This window comes from Hylaeus anthracinus, unplaced genomic scaffold (assembly GCF_026225885.1).
Source record: "Hylaeus anthracinus isolate JK02 unplaced genomic scaffold, UHH_iyHylAnth1.0_haploid 12001, whole genome shotgun sequence".
Taxonomy (NCBI): domain Eukaryota; kingdom Metazoa; phylum Arthropoda; class Insecta; order Hymenoptera; family Colletidae; genus Hylaeus; species Hylaeus anthracinus.
In genome coordinates, this window is record NW_026534348.1 from 13,742,109 (window position 1) to 13,750,105 (window position 7,997).

Consider the following 7,997-nt stretch of genomic DNA (forward strand, 5'->3'; position numbering starts at 1 on the left):
ATAAACTATCCTCCATTGTGAACTACGTTCTCTTGATGTTCATTAATATTTTTAACAAACGTGTATTAAATTTTTGTGCTCATTCTCATACGTTTTCCTATATTTATAATTGCCATAAACGCATAAACTTCCGCTGTCTAGTCATTAGTTTGCTATTTACTTCAGTATACTTTTTAAATTTTCTATTGACAGCATCCAATTACAAAAGAATTGCCCTGTACGGAATGTTACAAGAAATCATAATAAGGAATATTGAAGACTTATTATTTATAGTTGAACGAGGTGATGCTTTCGAATGCGAAGATTTAAGGCCACCAGAGGCACAGACATTATGGACATGTCACTGGAAGATATTTCCAATATCGAATTTGTACATGAAGAAGGAGTCTGTATTCCACAAGAAAAAGGTATTACTGACTCGGATTATAAAAAGACGAGCAGTAGAATATTGAGAAAATGGGACGAGTAAACGCAAATCCTTTAATGCGATAGCCTACGAGTGGTAGCAGACACGGCCTGTACCATGGAATATGCTGTTTTTTCTCCTGGCGCAGCTTATATTCGACTGGAGTGTAGTTCTATAGTGAAACGAATTCGTTGAAACTGAATACATTTTCCAGCTCACGAATATTAACGCTAATTTTATGTTCTAGGATATCAATATAATTATAAATACTGTATTTATGTCCTCGAAACAGTGTCTCTGAGAGTAAAACAACGCTCTGTTTCCCAACTATCCTCTATGGATGGGCCTTATTGTCCCGAACTTAAATCCATCGGGTCTTTATTTCTGGTGTCATTTGAAATGCATTGTCTACAGCAAGTCCATTAACAATATTGAGATACTACGCCAGAGAATTAAACAAGGTTTCCAGGAAATCCGAGTAACACCTGGATCCGTCGGGGGGTTAAGAAGATTAAGAAGGCGGCATCTAAAGATTTACATTCAGATGCAAGGTGGTCGTTTTGAGAACCTCTTGTGAAGGTAAGCAAATGCAGATTGCTGCAATACATAACTTGGTATAGCTGGGAAAGAAATTTTAACAGCGTTAGTTGTGGTGTTCTTAAAAATATTGCACATCTAAAAACTTTTTATATACAAAGTCGATATAAGAAGATTTAAAGCGTTTATCAAAAAGGGTTTTAGTATTTATACTTAGCTTATATAGACCAAAATACAAAATAAAAGCTGACACATATAAACTTGATGTTTCAGGTCAGATTTTGCTTATTCACCAGTAAATCATTTGAGCAACTTTTTCGTTATCGATCTTTATTGAATGCGTGTACTGTGCTGTGAATGAAAGTTTGTATCGTGACGCTTTGTATTATATCGTAACAGGCCTTTATTCGTGAATAGTTCACTGCAGGCATTTAAAAAAAGAAAATCCATGTTGCATAGGAAATCCGTGGAAAAATAACTCGGACCAGATTTTCGTTAAATAGTATGTCTGGTCGAGCATGAAGGGGATACGCGGGAAAAGGTAACCCTTTTATCAGAGAAGTGCGCGTATCTCGGTGAGTAGCGTGGTAAACGGTAAAAACGACAACTTGGAACTCGTCACCTCGGAAACCAGCTTTCAGCATCTTATGCATCAGAGCCTCACAGGTTGGAGCATACTTCACCGAGCGTGTTATGCAGTCAATGATACAGTTAAGAGTTTCGCTGTAAACCGCGGTGAAACCTCAAAGAACATTGTTTTTCCCCAAACATGGTGGTGTTTTAACATGGTGCGTTATATTTTGCTACTAATACATGCACAAGTTATAGAATAAAGAATAAATATAAGAGAGGAATATGATTTTTCATATAAACTACGAAACGATTCTCGAGAAAACTAGTATTCTACAATTTACGTAAATGTTGTAATTTGTATAATTTAATTAGACATATCGGATCCTCAATAGCGTGAATTACACGAGGAACATATGTTTAACACACAACAAATTCAGAATCTAGGAGATTAAAGCAGCTAGCACCGTATCACTACGTATATTTACGCCTACACTCAAATGCAAGTAGAAATAACAAGTTATAGTCAGACACGCCAGTCAAGCTATGCCGAATCCCACGCGTAATGGACGAATTTTCAAATTCAATTTTTATCAAATTATAAATTTCGAATACATTCAGGAATCTTACCTTACTTACGAGTGGTAAAGCTTACAATAACGTTATAAAAATATTGAAATTGGAAGACACATTTGACCTTCAACGTATTTGCTCGTAATTATGGTTCGAACTAAATGAACAAGACAAACCGTGCCAGTTAATAAAAGATATTTTCATTTCATCATTCAAATTGTGTTTCGACAAGACACTTTTGTCCATATTACCTAATTACATGTTAATGCAACTGAAATGAATAGGCATAATGTGCCCCGACTTGTAAAACCGCGAGCTTTTGTTCGACCATAATTTCGACCCGCAATAGAGGCTCCAAATTTAATTCCAAGACGCTTGATTGCCGTTCGCGCAGTATTCGCTTCGTTTCATTAAAGCTCCGTAACTAGTTAGCCCATCTTCTTCGTATTTCTCAACGTCTTCCTTCCTCGGTAGAAGAGCACGATTCCCTTGTTTCACCTTGCATGGCCCGAAGGTAAGGAGGATCTAATGAGCAGAACCTATCTGCAGCAAAAATAAAAGGTATCTCACGTATATACGGTGGTACGGAAACACGACGATAAGGTTTAATGCTAGTGCAATATTTCTTAAATATTGTTGACTCTTCAACCATCTCTAAGTGTTGTTTATCTCTACGTTGTTGTTAGTTGGGAAAAATCGTGATCAACTGGAAGACGCAATAGTACAAAACATGAATGATATTTATGTAATAATTCATTTCTCTTCGATCTGGTTAAGAGATTTTAATAATAGGTGAAGTATTTAGGCGGATGACGATGAAATCTGCATACTTTGCATATATCCATATTCTACATATTTGCATGTAAGATGTGTATCTACTTACACGACTATTCGTAGATTATTGTTGATACTAGATTAGTTCAAATTCAAATTTATATATTTTAAATAAATTTTTATTAGTTGTACATTTGCTAGATATACGTTGACCTCTGGAGTGTTAGTCTTAATAGTGGTGAATAAAAGTGAAGTAGATAATTGTGTGCAGTATGGTGAACGTGTTAAAGAAAACTGGTTCAGTATCAAACTTGAAAGTGTGTGTGTTGCACCAGCCCATGAGTTTGAACCTCTTGACTGCATAAGAACGTGCATACTTTTACATGTACGCGACGTAAATGAATCGCTATCAAAGCATCTGGTAAATGCAGATGAAAAGTGTTTTATACGCCAACCTTCAACGGTAATGATGTTGGACTCGTAAGGAAGAGCCCCCACATCAGTATGCAAAGTCTAGGTCTTCGTGCTTCTAAAGTTCTTCTATACGTTGAGTGGAACCATCAAGGAATTTTGTACCTTGAAATGTGGATAAGCAATGAAACTACTTTTGAGACCAATCAAACGAGAACAAAGTCATTTTTCATTATAATAGGAGAATATGAAATTTTCTGAATTTGATTGAATATTTCACGAAAATTTTACTCATTTTACCATTAGTAAAACATTTAAAAATAATAATATCTCAACAAACAATATCTGAAAATGTTACGTTAAATTGAGACGCAGTTGTAGTTCGATGTAAGCTAAATATAAACTTCCATTCGTTTGTTACAATTCAAAACTCCCATATTTTTCGTCCTGCTGAATCGGTTTCTTCTCAAGCTATATATTACAAAAAACTGGTTCTTATCTTCCAACTATGTTGGATTATCTCCTCGCTGCTGTAATCCGCTTCCGTCTGGTTTATTGAAAAGAGGCTTCTCTTGACCTTGTTTATGCGAGGCTTGTTAGAAAGTTTTGGCAAATTTTACTGGCGAATGGTTCAGGTTCAAGGTAAATAATATCTACCATTCAATAAATTTTACATTATTTTCTCAAGGCGAAAGTTATATATATTTTACAATACAATTACACATTAAATTTACGATATCGTTTTCTGATGTACACAATCATAGAAAAATGCCAATCTCACAAATTATTAATGAAAATTAAATAATACTTCATATTTGTTTATTATGGAACATACTGGAACATCGAAATGTATTTTTAATACAAGTTTTACCTGCGTGCCATATTTAATCTCACAAAAAAATGTTAGATCCTAAAGTTTCTTATTAAAGTTTGTTCCGAATACTATACTTTTTATACCCTCGAAGTTTATTGAAGCGGATTCTACGTCACCAAATGAAAATTCTTTCCTTGATATGAATACCATTTGGGAAAACGACTTTGATCTCAAATATTTTACTAATATAACCGTTATGTACTCATATAATCATTTGTAATCCTAAAACTATATTCCTAATGCTAGTTAGAAACTAATTTTGTAACAGAAAGTTTTCATTTATTAATCTATTATACAATAACCAATAATTTAAATAGCATAATGTTACCACAATCTTACGTAACTAATGTATATTATTATGTATTCTAATGTAGTTACATTTACAAACAAGGAGACAGAATATATCAGATATCTTAAGTATAATACTATACAACTCTATTGTTTTGTACCAATACCTTTTGGTTTAAAATGCTTTATCTACACAAGTACCTCTACACAGCTTTGCAGGTTTTAAACGTACACCTACCTATCTATTTTGTGTATAATTCAACCGAAGGAATGTATTGAATGGCTTCTCACGCATCAGGAGGACTATCTCCTTTAAGGCCATCTTTTCGACAAGATTCTTCCCTAATATGATCACCTGTCTAAAAGCAGCTTTCACGTCAAATTCTCGCAATTCGCATAAAAAATTCTGTGTAGCCATTTTAATGATAGAAACAGCTTTAAAGGCCACGCGCTTAAAAATTTAAATGTTTAAAAAAACGAGAAATATCAGTTCTGCGTTCCTAAATATGATTTTTTTCAAACGTTTCACTTTCACCGAATCTACGAGTACAAATTACGACAATCAAAATGTAAATGTCTCTGTTGATTAACAAAAAGTAGAAATTTATAAAACTTGCTATTTTAAGCTCAACATAACTTGCTGTTTCGTCTACTGTAGCTCATTTTATATTCGCCTTGATAAATTATACTTCGTCCAGTTTTAATTGCCATCGCAGTTCTCCTTCAAAATCCTTCGCCAAATTTTTTTCTGAATTTTCTCCGCTGCAACTGCACTTTTTAAGTTATTCAGCCAACTTATCTCGCCGCGAAGACACTTGAATATTAATTAAACTAGAGTGTTCCAATAGTATTTGAAACACGTGTTACCCACGACGGCTAAGGGGCTTCAAAACATTTCCCGGATCAAGGAGTGCTCTACCGGAAATTCTCCGTTCCATGAACCAGATACGATTAAAAGAATTTACCGTTGGAATATCCTATGTGCCTTCATGAAAGTTTAATAAGAACACTTAACTCGTTGTCCAAGAGTATCGAACTTTTCTCCTGAACAGGAAGATTCTCAGTGGGTACTCTTTCGGGATATCGAAACTTCTGGCCTGGAAGGAATTCTTCGTTTAGCTTTTGCCAGAAACAGTTCCGTTCCGTAAACTGTGCTGTCGATTCTTGCACATCGTATCTTTTTTTCTTCTTTTTGTATCTGCTGCACTTCTCGTGCTACTTAACATAGCATATTTAATTGAAAGAATTATATCAATGGAAAGAAATTACAAAGATGTATACGTTGTCACCTAAAATTTATCTAATGCAATTTACATTCTTATTTAAAAATATTTTATCAAAAGCACGATGTAAGCAGAAAAGTAGGAAACGTTTACTGTGCATGATTTTGAACTAGAAAGTTCGTTAATAATTTTACCAATATTTACTTAGTCAGATTGCGGGAAATATTGCACTCGAATATATTTTATTTTGTTGTAGTGCTCTGATTCGATGTATTGTTTGCTTCTATGTGAAGTTCAACCTGTACACAGTTCATACAGTAATAATAATATAAATTGTCTAATACTAATCTGTATCGAAGAGGATACTATGGGCACGTAGGAGTTAACTGCGAGGTTCACGTCGCGGGTTTACGACACGTCAATTGCTATTGAAGACGAGGCAGTGGGATGATGTGCACTTGATCGTCAGGATCTCACAAGTTTCATGGCAATAAAGCAACTTCCAGGACATTAATCCTTCATAAAATTACGCGACCGGAATATCGACTACTATTGACAGCTGCTACTCGGAAACAACACGTACCTTGGTATCGCAAATAAACCATAATTGGAAAAAGCGCATATTGTCTAATTTAGATCTTCGAATATAGTCAGCTGCGTTAGTTAAATATTAATGTAATTGCATCTATTTTTAGAGATAATTCGGGTTTGATAAAACCAAGCTCAAGTGCATTAGCGCCGCAAAGTGTATCGTGTATTGACGTACACATAAAACGAGATGTTTATGTTCAGATGTATTTTACACAAAGAAACATCGCATGTCAGTTTTGCGAGTGCACTTTACTCCTCTATATGCATCAACTAGCCGAGAAAGTAGGGATAAGTGTGCGACGAAGAAGCGATGCTTCCTTTCTAAAGATAAATATCTGCCTCATCACCTCTAAAAATAGCGAATCAATACGTCTAGCCAATCAACAACCTTTGTCTTCCGCACACTCTAAAGGTAACTGAACCATCCTTAATTCTTATCTCCTGACAAGAAGTTGTATCCAGCTTATCATGTTATATAGTGCGCGATTGAGTGATAATCACTTTATAAACATTATATGCTAGCTCGAATACCATTAGGAATGAAAGCCTAGATTTCTCTGAAATTAGAATACATTGTCATCTTAATTGATAAATAATTAAATGTTTCCTTTGAAACATTGGCTGAAAGCAGATTTTAAATTGTATGTTTCGAGTATATTCCGAAGGAATACTAGTGAAGAGTTCAAAGAGCACTGCATCAACCATTCTCAACTTTTAACATTTTTAAATATTCATTTCCTACTGAAAGTTGACAGAGTGGTGGGTTATATCTATTTGACGTATATCGGGTGAACGGAGCAATAAATAATAGAGAATGATACTGCATTAAATAATAGAGAATGCAAATTGAGAATGCTACTTCGAGAATTGTCTAATTTGGTTTGGAATTTCGTGAGAAATAAATAGTAAACAATTGGATTCATAATATTATTGAAGATCTTCACATCATTGTTTAACAATAACTAAGAGAGTAGGAATAATTGAAGACAAAGGTCTCAATTAGTATTGAAAATCGTTCGCGTTCATTGTCCTGGTTTCCCATTCATTGTTTTTTTTTTAATCTAGACATGGGTGCATAAACATGGAAAAACTTTTATCCCCTACGTACTCGATCTTTTTTCTTCAGTTTTATTGAAAGTGGCATGTAACATTCCTTTATTACTTTATAAAGAATGTATCTGTGTATATATATATATATATATATATATATATATATATATATATATATATATGTATGTATTTATAAAATACTTTTGCTACTAGTTATCTGCTATGTTTCGTCTTTGAAAAAAAATAGGTTAATAAAGAAATGCCAGATTTCCTTGATTTCCCTTACGGCTTTCATTTTCCAAGTAGTGCGACTCAGCAAGGGTGTCTAATAAGCTCCTTATACCGTGAAAACACAGTCGAGAGAGGCACAAACGGAGCAGAAAGTTTAGACAATTTATATGGTAATGTAAACAGAGCTGCTGAACGTTTTTACTTAAATCGAATAAACTTAAATATTAGGAAAACTTATCTTATCAAAAATATATTTGAAACGTATAAATATTCCAAGAAGACAATCATCCAAAGCGAAGGCGAAGGATTGAAAGACCTAGATCAGACTCTATCTAAGAGTGACTCAAGCTATTGCCTATATAGCTGACGAAGCTCTAGATGTGCTGGTTTGAATCAGCCGGTTTGAGATATCACTAGCTCCATTTATCATCTGTTGCATTGTGATTTTATGTAGATATGTGCGCCTCTA

The 7,997-nt window shown here is 34.3% G+C and overlaps 1 long non-coding RNA gene across 2 annotated transcripts; it reads left to right on the forward strand.

Annotated features, from left to right (window-relative positions):
* Positions 1-288: 288 nt before the first annotated feature.
* LOC128890591 (uncharacterized) lies at positions 289-7,436 on the forward strand. Of its 2 annotated transcripts, XR_008460651.1 has the most exons (6): positions 289-985; positions 1,217-1,306; positions 1,403-1,731; positions 5,913-6,243; positions 6,352-6,659; positions 7,313-7,436. It is a non-coding gene; the product is annotated as an uncharacterized LOC128890591 (long non-coding RNA). The 2 variants fall into 2 exon arrangements; XR_008460650.1 differs by having other exon boundaries at positions 1,217-1,731.
* Positions 7,437-7,997: the final 561 nt, after the last annotated feature.